We start from the raw sequence: 25,249 nt of genomic DNA on the forward strand, positions 1-25,249 counted from the left end.
CGTCTGAGCCTGCCTCATGCTGTATAGACATATATTTTGAATGTGTACTCTATCCATTCATGTTATCCGGGGATACGGTACCCTTTCTAACCTTTGTGCAATCACGTGCAATCCATACTGGGCCTAAAACCGTCTGATCCTGCCTCCTGAGACATATATTTTGAATGTGTACGCTATCCATACATGTTATCCAGGGATACGGTACCCTTTCTAACCTTTGTGCAATCACGTGCAATCCATACTGGACCTAACACCGTCTGAGCCTGCCTCATGCTGTATAGACATATATTTTGAATGTGTACGCTATCCATACATGTTATCCAGGGATACGGTACCCTTTCTAACCTTTGTGCAATCACGTGCAATCCATACTGGGCCTAACACCGTCTGAGCCTGCCTCATGCTGTATAGACATATATTTTGAATGTGTACGCTATCCATACATGTTATCCAGGGCTACGGTACCCTTTCTAACCTTTGTTCAATCACTTGCAATCCATACTGGGCCTAACACCGTCTGAGCCTGCCTCCTGAGACATATATTTTGAATGTGTACGCTATCCATACATGTTATCCAGGGATACGGTACCCTTTCTAACCTTTGTGCAATCACGTGCAATCCATACTGGGCTTAACACCGTCTGAGCCTGCCTCATGCTGTATAGACATATTTTGAATGTGTACGCTATCCATACATGTTATCCAGGGATACGGTACCCTTTCTAACCTTTGTGCAATCACGTGCAATCCATACTGGGCCTAACACCGTCTGAGCCTGCCTCATGCTGTATAGACATATATTTTGAATGTGTACGCTATCCATACATGTTATCCGGGGATACGGTACCCTTTCTAACCTTTGTGCAATCACGTGCAATCCATACTGGGCCTAACACCGTCTGAGCCTGCCTCCTGAGACATATATTTTGAATGTGTACGCTATCCATACATGTTATCCAGGGATACGGTACCCTTTCTAACCTTTGTGCAATCACGTGCAATCCATACTGGGCCTAACACCGTCTGAGCCTGCCTCCTGAGACATATATTTTGAATGTGTACGCTATCCATACATGTTATCCAGGGATACGGTACCCTTTCTAACCTTTGTGCAATCACGTGCAATCCATACTGGGCCTAACACCGTCTGAGCCTGCCTCATGCTGTATAGACATATATTTTGAATGTGTACGCTATCCATACATGTTATCCAGGGATACGGTACCCTTTCTAACCTTTGTGCAATCACGTGCAATCCATACTGGGCCTAACACCATCTGAGCCTGCTTCATGCTGTATAGGCATATATTTTGAATGTGTACGCTATCCATACATGTTATCCGGGGATACGGTACCCTTTCTAACCTTTGTGCAATCACGTGCAATCCATACTGGGCCTAACACCGTCTGAGCCTGCCTCCTGAGACATATATTTTGAATGTGTACGCTATCCATACATGTTATCCAGGGATACGGTACCCTTTCTAACCTTTGTGCAATCACGTGCAATCCATACTGGGCCTAACACCGTCTGAGCCTGCCTCCTGAGACATATATGTTGAATGTGTACGCTATCCATACATGTTATCCAGGGATACGGTACCCTTTCTAACCTTTGTGCAATCACGTGCAATCCATACTGGGCCTAACACCGTCTGAGCCTGCCTCATGCTGTATAGACATATATTTTGAATGTGTACGCTATCCATACATGTTATCCAGGGATACGGTACCCTTTCTAACCTTTGTGCAATCACGTGCAATCCATACTGGGCCTAACACCGTCTGAGCCTGCTTCATGCTGTATAGACATATATTTTGAATGTGTACGCTATCCATACATGTTATCCGGGGATACGGTACCCTTTCTAACCTTTGTGCAATCACGTGCAATCCATACTGGGCCTAACACCGTCTGATCCTGCCTCCTGAGACATATATTTTGAATGTGTACGCTATCCATACATGTTATCCAGGGATACGGTACCCTTTCTAACCTTTGTGCAATCACGTGCAATCCATACTGGACCTAACACCGTCTGAGCCTGCCTCATGATGTATAGACATATATTTTGAATGTGTACGCTATCCATACATGTTATCCAGGGATACGGTACCCTTTCTAACCTTTGTGCAATCACGTGCAATCCATACTGGGCCTAACACCGTCTGAGCCTGCCTCATGCTGTATAGACATATATTTTGAATGTGTACGCTATCCATACATGTTATCCGGGGATATGGTACCCTTTCTAACCTTTGTGCAATCACGTGCAATCCATACTGGGCCTAACACCGTCTGAGCCTGCCTCCTGAGACATATATTTTGAATATGTATGCTATCCATACATGTTATCCAGGGATACGGTACCCTTTCTAACCTTTGTGCAATCACGTGCAATCCATACTGGGCCTAACACCGTCTGAGCCTGCCTCATGCTGTATAGACATATATTTTGAATGTGTACGCTATCCATACATGTTATCCAGGGATACGGTACCCTTTCTAACCTTTGAGCAAACACGTGCAATCCATACTGGGCCTAACACCGTCTGAGCCTGCCTCATGCTGTATAGACATATATTTTGAATGTGTACGCTATCCATACATGTTATCCGGGGATACGGTACCCTTTCTAACCTTTGTGCAATCACGTGCAATCCATACTGGGCCTAATACCGTCTGAGCCTGCCTCCTGAGACATATATTTTGAATGTGTACGCTATCCATACATGTTATTCAGGGATACGGTACCCTTTCTAACCTTTGTGCAATCACGTGCAATCCATACTGGGCCTAACACCGTCTGAGCCTGCCTCATGCTGTATAGACATATATTTTGAATGTGTACGCTATCCATACATGTTATCCAGGGATACGGTACCCTTTCTAACCTTTGTGCAATCACGTGCAATCCATACTGGGCCTAACACCGTCTGAGCCTGCCTCATGCTGTATAGACATATATTTTGAATGTGTACGCTATCCATACATGTTATCCGGGGATACGGTACCCTTTCTAACCTTTGTGCAATCACGTGCAATCCATACTGGGCCTAACACCGTCTGAGCCTGCCCCCTGAGACATATATTTTGAATGTGTACGCTATCCATACATGTTATCCAGGGATACGGTACCCTTTCTAACCTTTGTGCAATCACGTGCAATCCATACTGGGCCTAACACCGTCTGAGCCTGCCTCCTGAGACATATATTTTGAATGTGTACGCTATCCATACATGTTATCCAGGGATACGGTACCCTTTCTAACCATTGTGCAATCACGTGCAATCCATACTGGGCCTAACACCGTCTGAGCTTGCCTCATGCTGTATAGACATATATTTTGAATGTGTACGCTATCCATACATGTTATCCAGGGATACGGTACCCTTTCTAACCTTTGTGCAATCACGTGCAATCCATACTGGTCCTAACACCGTCTGAGCCTGCTTCATGCTGTATAGACATATATTTTGAATGTGTACGCTATCCATACATGTTATCCGGGGATACGGTACCCTTTCTAACCTTTGTGCAATCACGTGCAATCCATACTGGGCCTAACACCGTCTGAGCCTGCCTCCTGAGACATATATTTTGAATGTGTAAGCTATCCATACATGTTATCCAGGGATACGGTACCCTTTCTAACCTTTGTGCAATCACGTGCAATCCATACTGGGCCTAACACCGTCTGAGCCTGCCTCATGCTGTATAGACATATATTTTGAATGTGTACTCTATCCATTCTTGTTATCCGGGGATACGGTACCCTTTCTAACCTTTGTGCAATCACGTGCAATCCATACTGGGCCTAACACCGTCTGATCCTGCCTCCTGAGACATATATTTTGAATGTGTACGCTATCCATACATGTTATCCAGGGATACGGTACCCTTTCTAACCTTTGTGCAATCACGTGCAATCCATACTGGACCTAACACCGTCTGAGCCTGCCTCATGCTGTATAGACATATATTTTGAATGTGTACGCTATCCATACATGTTATCCAGGGATACGGTACCCTTTCTAACCTTTGTGCAATCACGTGCAATCCATACTGGGCCTAACACCGTCTGAGCCTGCCTCATGCTGTATAGACATATATTTTGAATGTGTACGCTATCCATACATGTTATCCGGGGATATGGTACCCTTTCTAACCTTTGTGCAATCACGTGCAATCCATACTGGGCCTAACACCGTCTGAGCCTGCCTCCTGAGACATATATTTTGAATGTGTACGCTATCCATACATGTTATCCAGGGATACGGTACCCTTTCTAACCTTTGTGCAATCACGTGCAATCCATACTGGGCCTAACACCGTCTGAGCCTGCCTCATGCTGTATAGACATATATTTTGAATGTGTACGCTATCCATACATGTTATCCAGGGATACGGTACCCTTTCTAACCTTTGTGCAATCACGTGCAATCCATACTTGGCCTAACACCGTCTGAGCCTGCCTCATGCTGTATAGACATATATTTTGAATGTGTACGCTATCCATACATGTTATCCAGGGATACGGTACCCTTTCTAACCTTTGTGCAATCACGTGCAATCCATACTGGGCCTAACACCTTCTGAGCCTGCCTCCTGAGACATATATTTTGAATGTGTACGCTATCCATACATGTTATCCAGGGATACGGTACCCTTTCTAACCTTTGTGCAATCACGTGCAATCCATACTGGGCCTAACACCGTCTGAGCCTGCCTCATGCTGTATAGACATATCTTTTGAATGTGTACGCTATCCATACATGTTATCCAGGGATACGGTACCCTTTCTAACCTTTGTGCAATCACGTGCAATCCATAATGGGCCTAACACCGTCTGAGCCTGCCTCATGCTGTATAGACATATATTTTGAATGTGTACGCTATCCATACATGTTATCCAGGGATACGGTACCCTTTCTAACCTTTGTGCAATCACGTGCAATCCATACTGGGCCTAACACCGTCTGAGCCTGCCTCCTGAGACATATATTTTGAATGTGTACGCTATCCATACATGTTATCCAGGGATACGGTACCCTTTCTAACCTTTGTGCAATCACGTGCAATCCATACTGGGCCTAACACCGTCTGAGCCTGCCTCATGCTGTATAGACATATATTTTGAATGTGTACGCTATCCATACATGTTATCCAGGGATACGGTAACCTTTCTAACCTTTGAGCAAACACGTGCAATCCATACTGGGCCTAACACCGTCTGAGCCTGCCTCATGCTGTATAGACATATATTTTGAATGTGTACGCTATCCATACATGTTATCCGGGGATACGGTACCCTTTCTAACCTTTGTGCAATCACGTGCAATCCATACTGGGCCTAACACCGTCTGAGCCTGCCTCCTGAGACATATATTTTGAATGTGTACGCTATCCATACATGTTATTCAGGGATACGGTACCCTTTCTAACCTTTGTGCAATCACGTGCAATCCATACTGGGCCTAACACCGTCTGAGCCTGCCTCATGCTGTATAGACATATATTTTGAATGTGTACGCTATCCATACATGTTATCCAGGGATACGGTACCCTTTCTAACCTTTGTGCAATCACGTGCAATCCATACTGGGCCTAACACCGTCTGAGCCTGCCTCATGCTGTATAGACATATATTTTGAATGTGTACGCTATCCATACATGTTATCCGGGGATACGGTACCCTTTCTAACCTTTGTGCAATCACGTGCAATCCATACTGGGCCTAACACCGTCTGAGCCTGCCTCCTGAGACATATATTTTGAATGTGGACGCTATCCATACATGTTATCCAGGGATACGGTACCCTTTCTAACCTTTGTGCAATCACGTGCAATCCATACTGGGCCTAACACCGTCTGAGCCTGCCTCCTGAGACATATATGTTGAATGTGTACGCTATCCATACATGTTATCCAGGGATACGGTACCCTTTCTAACCTTTGTGCAATCACGTGCAATCCATACTGGGCCTAACACCGTCTGAGCCTGCCTCCTGAGACATATATTTTGAATGTGTACGTTATCCATACATGTTATTCAGGGATACGGTACCCTTTCTAACCTTTGTGCAATCAAGTGCAATCCATACTAGGCCTAACACCGTCTGAGCCTGCCTCATGCTGTATAGACATATATTTTGAATGTGTACGCTATCCATACATGTTATCCAGGGATACGGTACCCTTTCTAACCTTTGTGCAATCACGTGCAATCCATACTGGGCCTAACACCGTCTGAGCCTGCCTCATGCTGTATAGACATATATTTTGAATGTGTACGCTATCCATACATGTTATCCGGGGATACGGTACCATTTCTAACCTTTGTGCAATCACGTGCAATCCATACTGGGCCTAACACCGTCTGAGCCTGCCCCCTGAGACATATATTTTGAATGTGTACGCTATCCATACATGTTATCCAGGGATACGGTACCCTTTCTAACCTTTGTGCAATCACGCGCAATGCATACTGGGCCTAACACCGTCTGAGCCTGCCTCCTGAGACATATATGTTGAATGTGTACGCTATCCATACATGTTATCCAGGGATACGGTACCCTTTCTAACCTTTGTGCAATCACGTGCAATCCATACTGGGCCTAACACCGTCTGAGCCTGCCTCATGCTGTATAGACATATATTTTGAATGTGTACGCTATCCATACATGTTATCCAGGGATACGGTACCCTTTCTAACCTTTGTGCAATCACGTGCAATCCATACTGGGCCTAACACCGTCTGAGCCTGCTTCATGCTGTATAGACATATATTTTGAATGTGTACGCTATCCATACATGTTATCCGGGGATACGGTACCCTTTCTAACCTTTGTGCAATCACGTGCAATCCATACTGGGCCTAACACCGTCTGATCCTGCCTCCTGAGACATATATTTTGAATGTGTACGCTATCCATACATGTTATCCAGGGATACGGTACCCTTTCTAACCTTTGTGCAATCACGTGCAATCCATACTGGACCTAACACCTTCTGAGCCTGCCTCATGCTGTATAAACATATATTTTGAATGTGTACGCTATCCATACATGTTATCCAGGGATACGGTACCCTTTCTAACCTTTGTGCAATCACGTGCAATCCATACTGGGCCTAACACCGTCTGAGCCTGCCTCATGCTGTATAGACATATATTTTGAATGTGTACGCTATCCATACATGTTATCCGGGGATATGGTACCCTTTCTAACCTTTGTGCAATCACGTGCAATCCATACTGGGCCTAACACCGTCTGAGCCTGCCTCCTGAGACATATATTTTGAATATGTATGCTATCCATACATGTTATCCAGGGATACGGTACCCTTTCTAACCTTTGTGCAATCACGTGCAATCCATACTGGGCCTAACACCGTCTGAGCCTGCCTCATGCTGTATAGACATATATTTTGAATGTGTACGCTATCCATACATGTTATCCAGGGATACGGTACCCTTTCTAACCTTTGAGCAAACACGTGCAATCCATACTGGGCCTAACACCGTCTGAGCCTGCCTCATGCTGTATAGACATATATTTTGAATGTGTACGCTATCCATACATGTTATCCGGGGATACGGTACCCTTTCTAACCTTTGTGCAATCACGTGCAATCCATACTGGGCCTAATACCGTCTGAGCCTGCCTCCTGAGACATATATTTTGAATGTGTACGCTATCCATACATGTTATTCAGGGATACGGTACCCTTTCTAACCTTTGTGCAATCACGTGCAATCCATACTGGGCCTAACACCGTCTGAGCCTGCCTCATGCTGTATAGACATATATTTTGAATGTGTACGCTATCCATACATGTTATCCAGGGATACGGTACCCTTTCTAACCTTTGTGCAATCACGTGCAATCCATACTGGGCCTAACACCGTCTGAGCCTGCCTCATGCTGTATAGACATATATTTTGAATGTGTACGCTATCCATACATGTTATCCGGGGATACGGTACCCTTTCTAACCTTTGTGCAATCACGTGCAATCCATACTGGGCCTAACACCGTCTGAGCCTGCCCCCTGAGACATATATTTTGAATGTGTACGCTATCCATACATGTTATCCAGGGATACGGTACCCTTTCTAACCTTTGTGCAATCACGTGCAATCCATACTGGGCCTAACACCGCCTGAGCCTGCCTCCTGAGACATATATTTTGAATGTGTACGCTATCCATACATGTTATCCAGGGATACGGTACCATTTCTAACCATTGTGCAATCACGTGCAATCCATACTGGGCCTAACACCGTCTGAGCTTGCCTCATGCTGTATAGACATATATTTTGAATGTGTACGCTATCCATACATGTTATCCAGGGATACGGTACCCTTTCTAACCTTTGTGCAATCACGTGCAATCCATACTGGTCCTAACACCGTCTGAGCCTGCTTCATGCTGTATAGACATATATTTTGAATGTGTACGCTATCCATACATGTTATCCGGGGATACGGTACCCTTTCTAACCTTTGTGCAATCACGTGCAATCCATACTGGTCCTAACACCGTCTGAGCCTGCCTCCTGAGACATATATTTTGAATGTGTAAGCTATCCATACATGTTATCCAGGGATACGGTACCCTTTCTAACCTTTGTGCAATCACGTGCAATCCATACTGGGCCTAACACCGTCTGAGCCTGCCTCATGCTGTATAGACATATATTTTGAATGTGTACTCTATCCATTCTTGTTATCCGGGGATACGGTACCCTTTCTAACCTTTGTGCAATCACGTGCAATCCATACTGGGCCTAACACCGTCTGATCCTGCCTCCTGAGACATATATTTTGAATGTGTACGCTATCCATACATGTTATCCAGGGATACGGTACCCTTTCTAACCTTTGTGCAATCACGTGCAATCCATACTGGACCTAACACCGTCTGAGCCTGCCTCATGCTGTATAGACATATATTTTGAATGTGTACGCTATCCATACATGTTATCCAGGGATACGGTACCCTTTCTAACCTTTGTGCAATCACGTGCAATCCATACTGGGCCTAACACCGTCTGAGCCTGCCTCATGCTGTATAGACATATATTTTGAATGTGTACGCTATCCATACATGTTATCCGGGGATATGGTACCCTTTCTAACCTTTGTGCAATCACGTGCAATCCATACTGGGCCTAACACCGTCTGAGCCTGCCTCCTGAGACATATATTTTGAATGTGTACGCTATCCATACATGTTATCCAGGGATACGGTACCCTTTCTAACCTTTGTGCAATCACGTGCAATCCATACTGGGCCTAACACCGTCTGAGCCTGCCTCATGCTGTATAGACATATATTTTGAATGTGTACGCTATCCATACATGTTATCCAGGGATACGGTACCCTTTCTAACCTTTGTGCAATCACGTGCAATCCATACTTGGCCTAACACCGTCTGAGCCTGCCTCATGCTGTATAGACATATATTTTGAATGTGTACGCTATCCATACATGTTATCCGGGGATACGGTACCCTTTCTAACCTTTGTGCAATCACGTGCAATCCATACTGGGCCTAACACCTTCTGAGCCTGCCTCCTGAGACATATATTTTGAATGTGTACGCTATCCATACATGTTATCCAGGGATACGGTACCCTTTCTAACCTTTGTGCAATCACGTGCAATCCATACTGGGCCTAACACCGTCTGAGCCTGCCTCATGCTGTATAGACATATATTTTGAATGTGTACGCTATCCATACATGTTATCCAGGGATACGGTACCCTTTATAACCTTTGTGCAATCACGTGCAATCCATAATGGGCCTAACACCGTCTGAGCCTGCCTCATGCTGTATAGACATATATTTTGAATGTGTACGCTATCCATACATGTTATCGAGGGATACGGTACCCTTTCTAACCTTTGTGCAATCACGTGCAATCCATACTGGGCCTAACACCGTCTGAGCCTGCCTCATGCTGTATAGACATATATTTTGAATGTGTACGCTATCCATACATGTTATCCAGGGATACGGTACCCTTTCTAACCTTTGTGCAATCACGTGCAATCCATACTGGGCCTAACACCGTCTGAGCCTGCCTCATGCTGTATAGACATATATTTTCAATGTGTACGCTATCCATACATGTTATCCGGGGATACGGTACCCTTTCTAACCTTTGTGCAATCACATGCAATCCATACTGGGCCTAACACCGTCTGAGCCTGCCTCATGCTGTATAGACAAATATTTTGAATGTGTACGCTATCCATACATGTTAGGCTGGTTTCACATTAGCGCATTTTCAGTGCGCGCACGGCCGGGGGTAGCTCCGCCCCCGAGCCGGCTCTCTGCCCGGCGTTCCCGCCCCTTGCTTGTAGCGCCGCCTACTAGCGGACAGCGGCGTCTGCGATCGGCGCACCCTATCTTTAGCATAGGGTGCGCAGATCGTGCGCAGGCCGTGCGCTAGTTGCGCTTTGACCTGTGCTGCGCACTTTTGACGGTGCGCCGTGCGCGCCAAAATCAAACTTTTCGGATTTTGGCGCGCACGGCGCACCGTCAAAAGTGCGCAGCGCAGGTCAAAGCGCAACTAGCGCACGGCCTGCGCACGATCTGCGCACCCTATGCTAAAGATAGGGTGCGCCGATCGCAGGCGCCGCTGTCCGCTAGTAGGCGGCGCTACAAGCAAGGGGCGGGCACGCCGGGCAGAGAGCCGGCTCGGGGGCGGAGCTACCCCCGGCCGTGCGCGCGCTGAAAATGCGCTAATGTGAAACCAGCCTTATCCAGGGATACGGTACCCTTTCTAACCTTTGTGCAATCACGTGCAATCCATACTGGGCCTAACACCGTCTGAGCCTGCCTCATGCTGTATAGACATATATTTTGAATGTGTACGCTATCCATACATGTTATCCGGGGATACGGTACCCTTTCTAACCTTTGTGCAATCACGTGCAATCCATACTGGGCCTAACACCGTCTGAGCCTGCCTCCTGAGACATATATTTTGAATGTGTACGCTATCCATACATGTTATCCAGGGATACGGTACCCTTTCTAACCTTTGTGCAATCACGTGCAATCCATACTGGGCCTAACACCGTCTGAGCCTGCCTCATGCTGTAAAGACAAATATTTTGAATGTGTACGCTATCCATACATGTTATCCGGGGATACGGTACCCTTTCTAACCTTTGTGCAATCACGTGCAATCCATACTGGGCCTAACACCGTCTGAGCCTGCCTCCTGAGACATATATTTTGAATGTGTACGCTATCCATACATGTTATCCAGGGATACGGTACCGTTTCTAACCTTTGTGCAATCACGTGCAATCCATACTGGGCCTAACACCGTCTGAGCCTGCCTCATGCTGTATAGACATATATTTTGAATGTGTACGCTATCCATACATGTTATCCAGGGATACGGTACCCTTTCTAACCTTTGTGCAATCACGTGCAATCCATACTTGGCCTAACACCGTATGAGCCTGCCTCATGCTGTATAGACATATATTTTGAATGTGTACGCTATCCATACATGTTATCCGGAGATATGGTACCCTTTCTAACCTTTGTGCAATCACGTGCAATCCATACTGGGCCTAACACCGTCTGAGCCTGCCTCCTGAGACATATATTTTGAATGTGTACGCTATCCATACATGTTATCCAGGGATACGGTACCCTTTCTAACCTTTGTGCAATCACGTGCAATCCATACTGGGCCTAACACCGTCTGAGCCTGCCTCATGCTGTATAGACATATATTTTGAATGTGTACGCTATCCATACATGTTATCCAGGGATACGGTACCCTTTCTAACCTTTGAGCAAACACGTGCAATCCATACTGGGCCTAACACCGTCTGAGCCTGCCTCATGCTGTATAGACATATATTTTGAATGTGTACGCTATCCATACATGTTATCCGGGGATACGGTACCCTTTCTAACCTTTGTGCAATCACGTGCAATCCATACTGGGCCTAACACCGTCTGAGCCTGCCTCCTGAGACATATATTTTGAATGTGTACGCTATCCATACATGTTATTCAGGGATACGGTACCCTTTCTAACCTTTGTGCAATCACGTGCAATCCATACTGGGCCTAACACCGTCTGAGCCTGCCTCATGCTGTATAGACATATATTTTGAATGTGTACGCTATCCATACATGTTATCCAGGGATACGGTACCCTTTCTAACCTTTGTGCAATCACGTGCAATCCATACTGGGCCTAACACCGTCTGAGCCTGCCTCATGCTGTATAGACATATATTTTGAATGTGTACGCTATCCATACATGTTATCCGGGGATACGGTACCCTTTCTAACCTTTGTGCAATCACGTGCAATCCATACTGGGCCTAACACCGTCTGAGCCTGCCTCCTGAGACATATATTTTGAATGTGGACGCTATCCATACATGTTATCCAGGGATACGGTACCCTTTCTAACCTTTGTGCAATCACGTGCAATCCATACTGGGCCTAACACCGTCTGAGCCTGCCTCCTGAGACATATATGTTGAATGTGTACGCTATCCATACATGTTATCCAGGGATACGGTACCCTTTCTAACCTTTGTGCAATCACGTGCAATCCATACTGGGCCTAACACCGTCTGAGCCTGCCTCCTGAGACATATATTTTGAATGTGTACGTTATCCATACATGTTATTCAGGGATACGGTACCCTTTCTAACCTTTGTGCAATCAAGTGCAATCCATACTAGGCCTAACACCGTCTGAGCCTGCCTCATGCTGTATAGACATATATTTTGAATGTGTACGCTATCCATACATGTTATCCAGGGATACGGTACCCTTTCTAACCTTTGTGCAATCACGTGCAATCCATACTGGGCCTAACACCGTCTGAGCCTGCCTCATGCTGTATAGACATATATTTTGAATGTGTACGCTATCCATACATGTTATCCGGGGATACGGTACCATTTCTAACCTTTGTGCAATCACGTGCAATCCATACTGGGCCTAACACCGTCTGAGCCTGCCCCCTGAGACATATATTTTGAATGTGTACGCTATCCATACATGTTATCCAGGGATACGGTACCCTTTCTAACCTTTGTGCAATCACGTGCAATCCATACTGGGCCTAACACCGTCTGAGCCTGCCTCCTGAGACATATATTTTGAATGTGTACGCTATCCATACATGTTATCCAGGGATACGGTACCCTTTCTAACCATTGTGCAATCACGTGCAATCCATACTGGGCCTAACACCGTCTCAGCCTGCCTCATGCTGTATAGACATATATTTTGAATGTGTACGCTATCCATACATGTTATCCAGGGATACGGTACCCTTTCTAACCTTTGTGCAATCACGTGCAATCCATACTGGTCCTAACACCGTCTGAGCCTGCTTCATGCTGTATAGACATATATTTTGAATGTGTACGCTATCCATACATGTTATCCGGGGATACGGTACCCTTTCTAACCTTTGTGCAATCACGTGCAATCCATACTGGGCCTAACACCGTCTGAGCCTGCCTCCTGAGACATATATTTTGAATGTGTAAGCTATCCATACATGTTATCCAGGGATACGGTACCCTTTCTAACCTATGTGCAATCACGTGCAATCCATACTGGGCCTAACACCGTCTGAGCCTGCCTCATGCTGTATAGACATATATTTTGAATGTGTACTCTATCCATTCTTGTTATCCGGGGATACGGTACCCTTTCTAACCTTTGTGCAATCACGTGCAATCCATACTGGGCCTAACACCGTCTGATCCTGCCTCCTGAGACATATATTTTGAATGTGTACGCTATCCATACATGTTATCCAGGGATACGGTACCCTTTCTAACCTTTGTGCAATCACGTGCAATCCATACTGGACCTAACACCGTCTGAGCCTGCCTCATGCTGTATAGACATATATTTTGAATGTGTACGCTATCCATACATGTTATCCAGGGATACGGTACCCTTTCTAACCTTTGTGCAATCACGTGCAATCCATACTGGGCCTAACACCGTCTTAGCCTGCCTCATGCTGTATAGACATATATTTTGAATGTGTACGCTATCCATACATGTTATCCGGGGATATGGTACCCTTTCTAACCTTTGTGCAATCACGTGCAATCCATACTGGGCCTAACACCGTCTGAGCCTGCCTCCTGAGACATATATTTTGAATGTGTACGCTATCCATACATGTTATCCAGGGATACGGTACCCTTTCTAACCTTTGTGCAATCACGTGCAATCCATACTGGGCCTAACACCATCTGAGCCTGCCTCATGCTGTATAGACACATATTTTGAATGTGTACGCTATCCATACATGTTATCCAGGGATACGGTACCCTTTCTAACCTTTGTGCAATCACGTGCAATTCATACTTGGCCTAACACCGTCTGAGCCTGCCTCATGCTGTATAGACATATATTTTGAATGTGTACGCTATCCATACATGTTATCCAGGGATACGGTACCCTTTCTAACCTTTGTGCAATCACGTGCAATCCATAATGGGCCTAACACCGTCTGAGCCTGCCTCATGCTGTATAGACATATATTTTGAATGTGTACGCTATCCATACATGTTATCCGGGGATACGGTACCCTTTCTAACCTTTGTGCAATCACGTGCAATCCATACTGGGCCTAACACCGTCTGAGCCTGCCTCATGCTGTATAGACAAATATTTTGAATGTGTACGCTATCCATACATGTTATCCAGGGATACGGTACCCTTTCTAACCATTGTGCAATCACGTGCAATCCATACTGGGCCTAACACCGTCTGAGCCTGCCTCATGCTGTATAGACATATATTTTGAATGTGTACGCTATCCATACATGTTATCCGGGGATACGGTACCCTTTCTAACCTTTGTGCAATCACGTGCAATCCATACTGGGCCTAACACCGTCTGAGCCTGCCTCCTGAGACATATATTTTGAATGTGTACGCTATCCATACATGTTATCCAGGGATACGGTACCCTTTCTAACCTTTGTGCAATCACGTGCAATCCATACTGGGCCTAACACTGTCTGAGCCTGCCTCATGCTGTAAAGACAAATATTTTGAATGTGTACGCTATCCATACATGTTATCTGGGGATACGGTACCCTTTCTAACCTTTGTGCAATCACGTGCAATCCATACTGGGCCTAACACCGTCTGAGCCTGCCTCCTGAGACATATATTTTGAATGTGTACGCTATCCATACATGTTATCCAGGGATACGGTACCCTTTCTAACCTTTGTGCAATCACGTGCAATCCATACTGGGCCTAACACCGTCTGAGCCTGCCTCATGCTGTATAGACATATATTTTGAATGTGTACGCTATCCATACATGTTATCCAGGGATACGGTACCCTTTCTAACCTTTGTGCAATCACGTGCAATCCATACTGGGCCTAACACCGTCTGAGCCTGCCTCATGCTGTATAGACATATATTTTGAATGTGTACGCTATCCATACATGTTATCCAGGGATACGGTACCCTTTCTAACCTTTGTGCAATCACGTGCAATCCATACTTGGCCTAACACCGTAAGAGCCTGCCTCATGCTATATAGACATATATTTTGAATGTGTACGCTATCCATACATGTTATCCGGGGATACGGTACCCTTTCTAACCTTTGTGCAATCACGTGCAATCCATACTGGGCCTAACACCTTCTGAGCCAGCCTCCTGAGACATATATTTTGAATGTGTCCGCTATCCATACATGTTATCCAGGGATACGGTACCCTTTCTAACCTTTGTGCAATCACGTGCAATCCATACTGGGCCTAACACCGTCTGAGCCTGCCTCATGCTGTATAGACATATATTTTGAATGTGTACGCTATCCATACATGTTATCCAGGGATACGGTACCCTTTCTAACCTTTGTGCAATCACGTGCAATCCATACTGGGCCTAACACCGTATGAGCCTGCCTCATGCTGTATAGACATATATTTTGAATGTGTACGCTATCCATACATGTTATCCAGGGATACGGTACCCTTTCTAACCTTTGTGCAATCACGTGCAATCCATACTGGGCCTAACACCGTCTGAGCCTGCCTCATGCTGTATAGACATATATTTTGAATGTGTACGCTATCCATACATGTTATCCAGGGATACGGTTCCCTTTCTAACCTTTGTGCAATCACGTGCAATCCATACTGGGCCTAACATCGTCTGAGCCTGCCTCATGCTGTATAGACATATATTTTGAATGTGTACGCTATCCATACATGTTATCCGGGGATACGGTACCCTTTCTAACCTTTGTGCAATCACGTGCAATCCATACTGGGCCTAACACCGTCTGAGCCTGCCTCATGCTGTATAGACAAATATTTTGAATGTGTACGCTATCCATACATGTTATCCAGGGATACGGTACCCTTTCTAACCTTTGTGCAATCACGTGCAATCCATACTGGGCCTAACACCGTCTGAGCCTGCCTCATGCTGTATAGACATATATTTTGAATGTGTACGCTATCCATACATGTTATCCGGGGATACGGTACCCTTTCTAACCTTTGTGCAATCACGTGCAATCCATACTGGGCCTAACACCGTCTGAGCCTGCCTCCTGAGACATATATTTTGAATGTGTACGCTATCCATACATGTTATCCAGGGATACGGTACCCTTTCTAACCTTTGTGCAATCACGTGCAATCCATACTGGGCCTAACACCGTCTGAGCCTGCCTCATGCTGTATAGACATATATTTTGAATGTGTACGATATCCATACATGTTATTCAGGGATACGGTACCCTTTCTAACCTTTGTGCAATCACGTGCAATCCATACTTGGCCTAACACCGTCTGAGCCTGCCTCATGCTGTATAGACATATAATTTGAATGTGTACGCTATCCATACATGTTATCCGGGGATACGGTACCCTTTCTAACCTTTGTGCAATCACGTGCAATCCATACTGGGCATAACACCTTCTGAGCCTGCCTCCTGAGACATATATTTTGAATGTGTACGCTATCCATACATGTTATCCAGGGATACGGTACCCTTTCTAACCTTTGTGCAATCACGTGCAATCCATACTGGGCCTAACACCGTCTGAGCCTGCCTCATGCTGTATAGACATATATTTTGAATGTGTACGCTATCCATACATGTTATCCAGGGATACGGTACCCTTTCTAACCTTTGTGCAATCACGTGCAATCCATACTGGGCCTAACACCGTCTGAGCCTGCCTCATGCTGTATAGACATATATTTTGAATGTGTACGCTATCCATACATGTTATCCAGGGATACGGTACCCTTTCTAACCTTTGTGCAATCACGTGCAATCCATACTGGGCCTAACACCATCTGAGCCTGCCTCATGCTGTATAGACATATATTTTGAATGTGTACGCTATCCATACATGTTATCCAGGGATACGGTACCCTTTCTAACCTTTGTGCAATCACGTGCAATCCATACTTGGCCTAACACCGTATGAGCCTGCCTCATGCTATATAGACATATATTTTGAATGTGTACGCTATCCATACATGTTATCTGGGGATACGGTACCCTTTCTAACCTTTGTGCAATCACGTGCAATCCATACTGGGCCTAACACCTTCTGAGCCAGCCTCCTGAGACATATATTTTGAATGTGTCCGCTATCCATACATGTTATCCAGGGATACGGTACCCTTTCTAACCTTTGTGCAATCACGTGCAATCCATACTGGGCCTAACACCGTCTGAGCCTGCCTCATGCTGTATAGACATATATTTTGAATGTGTGCGCTATCCATACATGTTATCCAGGGATACGGTACCCTTTCTAACCTTTGTGCAATCACGTGCAATCCATACTGGGCCTAACACCGTATGAGCCTGCCTCATGCTGTATAGACATATATTTTGAATGTGTACGCTATCCATACATGTTATCCAGGGATACGGTACCCTTTCTAACCTTTGTGCAATCACGTGCAATCCATACTGGGCCTAACACCGTCTGAGCCTGCCTCATGCTGTATAGACAAATATTTTGAATGTGTACGCTATCCATACATGTTATCCAGGGATACGGTACCCTTTCTAACCTTTGTGCAATCACGTGCAATCCATACTGGGCCTAACACCGTCTGAGCCTGCCTCATGCTGTATAGACATATATTTTGAATGTGTACGCTATCCATACATGTTATCCGGGGATACGGTACCCTTTCTAACCTTTGTGCAATCACGTGCAATCCATACTGGGCCTAACACCGTCTGAGCCTGCCTCATGCTGTATAGACAAATATTTTGAATGTGTACGCTATCCATACATGTTATCCAGGGATACGGTACCCTTTCTAACCTTTGTGCAATCACGTGCAATCCATACTGTGCCTAACACCGTCTGAGCCTGCCTCATGCTGTATAGACATATATTTTGAATGTGTACGCTATCCATACATGTTATCCGGGGATACGGTACCCTTTCTAACCTTTGTGCAATCACGTCCAATCCATACTGGGCCTAACACCGTCTGAGCCTGCCTCCTGAGACATATATTTTGAATGTGTACGCTATCAATACATGTTATCCAGGGATACGGTACCCTTTCTAACCTTTGTGCAATCACGTGCAATCCATACTGGGCCTAACACCGTCTGAGCCTGCCTCATGCTGTATAGACATATATTTTGAATGTGTACGCTATCCATACATGTTATCCGGGGATACGATACCCTTTCTAACCTTTGTGCAATCACGTGCAATCCATACTGGGCCTAACACCGTCTGAGCCTGCCTCCTGAGACATATATTTTGAATGTGTACGTTATCCATACATGTTATCCAGGGATACGGTACCCTTTCTAACCTTTGTGCAATTACGTGCAATCCATACTGGGCCTAACACCGTCTGAGCCTGCCTCATGCTGTATAGACATATATTTTGAATGTGTACGCTATCCATACATGTTATCCAGGGATACGGTACCCTTTCTAACCTTTGTGCAATCACGTGCAATCCATACTGGGCCTAACACCGTCTGAGCCTGCCTCATGCTGTACAGACATATATTTTGAATGTGTACGCTATCTATACATGTTATCCGGGGATACGGTACCCTTTCTAACCTTTGTGCAATCACGTGCAATCCATACTGGGCCTAACACCGTCTGAGCCTGCCTCATGCTGTATAGACATATATTTTGAATGTGTACGCTATACATACATGTTATCCAGGGATACGGTACCCTTTCTAACCTTTGTGCAATCACGTGCAATCCATACTGGGCCTTACACCGTCTGAGCCTGCCTCATGCTGTATAGACATATATTTTGAATGTGTACGCTATCCATACATGTTATCCGGGGATACGATAGCCTCTCTAACCTTTGTGCAATCACGTGCAATCCATACTGGGCCTAACACCATCTGAGCCTGCCTCCTGAGACATATATTTTGAATGTGTACGCTATCCATACATGTTATCCAGGGATACGGTACCCTTTCTAACCTTTGTGCAATCACGTGCAATCCATACTGGGCCTAACACCGTCTGAGCCTGCCTCATGCTGTATAGACATATATTTTGAATGTGTACGCTATCCATACATGTTATCCAGGGATACGGTACCCTTTCTAACCTTTGTGCAATCACGTGCAATCCAAACTGGGCCTAACACCGTCTGAGCCTGCCTCATGCTGTACAGACATATATTTTGAATGTGTACACTATCCATACATGTTATCCGGGGATACGGTACCCTTTCTAACATTTGTGCAATCACGTGCAATCCATACTGGGCCTAACACCGTCTGAGCCTGCCTCCTGAGACATATATTTTGAATGTGTACGCTATCCATACATGTTATCCAGGGATACGGTACCCTTTCTAACCTTTGTGCAATCACGTGCAATCCATACTGGGCCTAACACCGTCTGAGACTGCCTCATGCTGTATAGACATATATTTTGAATGTGTACGCTATCCATACATGTTATCCAGGGATACGGTACCCTTTCTAACCTTTGAGCAAACACGTGCAATCCATACTGGGCCTAACACCGTCTGAGCCTGCCTCATGCTGTATGGACATATATTTTGAATGTGTACGCTATCCATACATGTTATCCGGGGATACGGTACCCTTTCTAACCTTTGTGCAATCACGTGCAATCCATACTGGGCCTAACACCGTCTGAGCCTGCCTCCTGAGACATATATTTTGAATGTGTACGCTATCCATACATGTTATCCAGGGATACGGTACCCTTTCTAACCTTTGTGCAATCACGTGCAATCCATACTGGGCCTAACACCGTCTGAGCCTGCCTCATGCTGTATAGACATATATTTTAAATGTGTACGCTATCCATACATGTTATCCGGGGATACGGTACCCTTTCCAACCTTTGTGCAATCACGTGCAATCCATACTGGGCCTAACACCATCTGAGCCTGCCTCCTGAGACATATATTTTGAATGTGTACGCTATCCATACATGTTATCCAGGGATACGGTACCCTTTCTAACCTTTGTGCAATCACGTGCAATCCATACTGGGCCTAACACCGTCTGAGCCTGCCTCCTGAGACATATATTTTGAATGTGTACGCTATCCATACATGTTATCCAGGGATACGGTACCCTTTCTAACCTTTGTGCAATCACGTGCAATCCATACTGGGCCTAACACCATCTGAGCCTGCCTCCTGAGACATATATTTTGAATGTTTACGCTATCCATACATGTTATCCAGGGATACGGTACCCTTTCTAACCTTTGTGCAATCACGTGCAATCCATACTGGGCCTAACACCGTCTGAGCCTGCCTCCTGAGACATATATTTTGAATGTGTACGCTATCCATACATGTTATCCAGGGATACGGTACCCTTTCTAACCTTTGTGCAATCACGTGCAATCCATACTGGGCCTAACACCGTCTGAGCCTGCCTCATGCTGTATAGACATTTATTTTGAATGTGTACGCTATCCATACATGTTATCCAGGGATACGGTACCCTTTCTAACCTTTGTGCAATCACGTGCAATCCATACTGGGCCTAACACCGTCTGAGCCTGCTTCATGCTGTATAGACATATATTTTGAATGTTTACGCTATCCATACATGTTATCCGGGGATACGGTACCCTTTCTATCCTTTGTGCAATCACGTGCAATCCATACTGGTCCTAACACCGTCTGAGCCTGCCTCCTGAGACATATATTTTGAATATGTACGCTATCCATACATGTTATCCAGGGATACGGTACCCTTTCTAACCTTTGTGCAATCACGTGCAATCCATACTTGGCCTAACACCATCTGAGCCTGCCTCATGCTGTATAGACATATATTTTGAATGTGTACTCTATCCATACATGTTATCAGGGGATACGGTACCCTTTCTAACCTTTGTGCAATCACGTGCAATCCATACTGGGCCTAACACCGTCTGATCCTGCCTCCTGAGACATATATTTTGAATGTGTATGCTATCCATACATGTTATCCAGGGATACGGTACCCTTTCTAACCTTTGTGCAATCACGTGCAATCCATACTGGACCTAACACCGTCTGAGCCTGCCTCATGCTGTATAGACATATATTTCGAATGTGTACGCTATCCATACATTTTATCCAGGGATACGGTACCCTTTCTAACCTTTGTGCAATCACGTGCAATCCATACTGGGCCTAACACCGTCTGAGCCTGCCTCATGCTGTATAGACATATATTTTGAATGTGTACGCTATACATACATGTTATCCGGGGATAGGGTACCATTTCTAACCTTTGTGCAATCACGTGCAATCCATACTGGGCCTAACACCGTCTGAGCCTGCCTCCTGAGACATATATTTTGAATGTGTACGCTATCCATACATGTTATCCAGGGATACGGTACCCTTTCTAACCTTTGTGCAATCACGTGCAATCCATACTGGGCCTAACACCGTCTGAGCCTGCCTCATGCTGTATAGACATATATTTTGAATGTGTACGCTATCCATACATGTTATCCAGGGATACGGTACCCTTTCTAACCTTTGAGCAAACACGTGCAATCCATACTGGGCCTAACACCGTCTGAGCCTGCCTCATGCTGTATAGACATATATTTTGAATGTGTACTCTATCCATACATGTTATTCGGGGATACGGTACCCTTTCTAACCTTTTTGCAATCACGTGCAATCCATACTGGGCCTAACACCATCTGAGCCTGCCTCCTGAGACATATATTATGAATGTGTACGCTATCCATACATGTTATCCAGGGATACGGTACCCTTTCTAACCTTTGTGCAATCACGTGCAATCCATACTTGGCCTAACACCGTCTGAGCCTGCCTCATGCTGTATAGACATATATTTTGAATGTGTACGCTATCCATACATGTTATCCAGGGATACGGTACCCTTTCTAACCTTTGTGCAATCACGTGCAATCCATACTGGGCCTAACACCGTCTGAGCCAGCCTCATTCTGTATAGACATATATTTTGAATGTGTACGCTATCCATACATGTTATCCGGGGAAACGGTACCCTTTCTAACCTTTGTGCAATCACGTGCAATCCATACTGGGCCTAACACCGTCTGAGCCTGCCTCCTGAGACATATATTTTGAATGTGTACGCTATCCATACATGTTATCCAGGGATACGGTACCCTTTCTAACCTTTGTGCAATCACGTGCAATCCATACTGGGCCTAACACCGTCTGAGCCTACCTCCTGAGACATATATTTTGAATGTGTACGCTATCCATACATGTTATCCAGGGATACGGTACCCTTTCTAACCTTTGTGCAATCACGTGCAATCCATACTGGGACTAACACCGTCTGAGCCTGCCTCATGCTGTATAGACATATATTTTGAATGTGTACGCTATCCATACATGTTATCCAGGGATACGGTACCCTTTCTAACCTTTGTGCAATCACGTTCAATCCATACTGGGCCTAACACCGTCTGAGCCTGCTTCATGCTGTATAGACATATATTTTGAATGTGTACGCTATCCATACATGTTATCCGGGGATACGGTACCCTTTCTAACCTTTGTGCAATCACGTGCAATCCATTCTGGGCCTAACACCGTCTGAGCCTGCCTCCTGAGACATATATTTTGAATGTGTACGCTATCCATACATGTTATCCAGGGATACGGTACCCTTTCTAACCTTTGTGCAATCACGTGCAATCCATACTGGGCCTAACACCGTCTGAGCCTGCCTCATGCTGTATAGACATATATTTTGAATGTGTACTCTATCCATACATGTTATCCGGGGATACGGTGCCCTTTCTAACCTATGTGCAATCACGTGCAATCCATACTGGGCCTAACACCGTCTGAGCCTGCCTCATGCTGTATAGACATATATTTTGAATGTGTACGCTATCCATACATGTTATCCAGGGATACGGTACCCTTTCTAACCTTTGTGCAATCACGTGCAATCCATACTGGGCCTAACACCGTCTGAGCCTGCCTCATGCTGTATAGACATATATTTTGAATGTGTACGCTATCCATACATGTTATCCAGGGATACGGTACCCTTTCTAACCTTTGTGCAATCACGTGCAATCCATACTGGGCCTAACACCGTCTGAGCCTGCCTCATGCTGTATAGACATATATTTTGAATGTGTACGCTATCCATACATGTTATCCAGGGATACGGTACCCTTTCTAACCTTTGTGCAATCACGTGCAATCCATACTGGGCCTAACATCGTCTGAGCCTGCCTCATGCTGTATAGACATATATTTTGAATGTGTACGCTATCCATACATGTTATCCGGGGATACGGTACCCTTTCTAACCTTTGTGCAATCACGTGCAATCCATACTGGGCCTAACACCGTCTGAGCCTGCCTCATGCTGTATAGACAAATATTTTGAATGTGTACGCTATCCATACATGTTATCCAGGGATACGGTACCCTTTCTAACCTTTGTGCAATCACGTGCAATCCATACTGGGCCTAACACCGTCTGAGCCTGCCTCATGCTGTATAGACATATATTTTGAATGTGTACGCTATCCATACATGTTATCCGGGGATACGGTACCCTTTCTATCCTTTGTGCAATCACGTGCAATCCATACTGGGCCTAACACCGTCTGAGCCAGCCTCCTGAGACATATATTTTGAATGTGTACGCTATCCATACATGTTATCCAGGGATACGGTACCCGTTCTAACCTTTGTGCAATCACGTGCAATCCATACTGGGCCTAACACCGTCTGAGCCTGCCTCATGCTGTATAGACATATATTTTGAATGTGTACGATATCCATACATGTTATCCAGGGATACGGTACCCTTTCTAACCTTTATGCAATCACGTGCAATCCATACTTGGCCTAACACCGTCTGAGCCTGCCTCATGCTGTATAGACATATATTTTGAATGTGTACGCTTTCCATACATGTTATCCGGGGATACGGTACCCTTTCTAACCTTTGTGCAATCACGTGCAATCCATACTGGGCCTAACACCTTCTGAGCCTGCTTCCTGAGACATATATTTTGAATGTGTACGCTATCCATACATGTTATCCAGGGATACGGTACCCTTTCTAACCTTTGTGCAATCACGTGCAATCCATACTGGGCCTAACACCGTCTGAGCCTGCCTCATGCTGTATAGACATATATTTTGAATGTGTACGCTATCCATACATGTTATCCAGGGATACGGTACCCTTTCTAACCTTTGTGCAATCACGTGCAATCCATACTGGGCCTAACACCGTCTGAGCCTGCCTCATGCTGTATAGACATATATTTTGAATGTGTACGCTATCCATACATGTTATCCAGGGATACGGTACCCTTTCTAACCTTTGTGCAATCACGTGCAATCCATACTGGGCCTAACACCGTCTGAGCCTGCCTCATGCTGTATAGACATATATTTTGAATGTGTACGCTATCCATACATGTTATCCAGGGATACGGTACCCTTTCTAACCTTTGTGCAATCACGTGCAATCCATACTGGGCCTAACATCGTCTGAGCCTGCCTCATGCTGTATAGACATATATTTTGAATGTGTACGCTATCCATACATGTTATCCGGGGATACGGTACCCTTTCTAACCTTTGTGCAATCACGTGCAATCCATACTGGGCCTAACACCGTCTGAGCCTGCCTCATGCTGTATAGACAAATATTTTGAATGTGTACGCTATCCATACATG

The sequence above is a fragment of the Dendrobates tinctorius genome, unplaced genomic scaffold (assembly GCF_039654945.1).
Source record: "Dendrobates tinctorius isolate UK_male_01 unplaced genomic scaffold, ASM3965494v1 ptg000127l, whole genome shotgun sequence".
Classification (NCBI taxonomy): domain Eukaryota; kingdom Metazoa; phylum Chordata; class Amphibia; order Anura; family Dendrobatidae; genus Dendrobates; species Dendrobates tinctorius.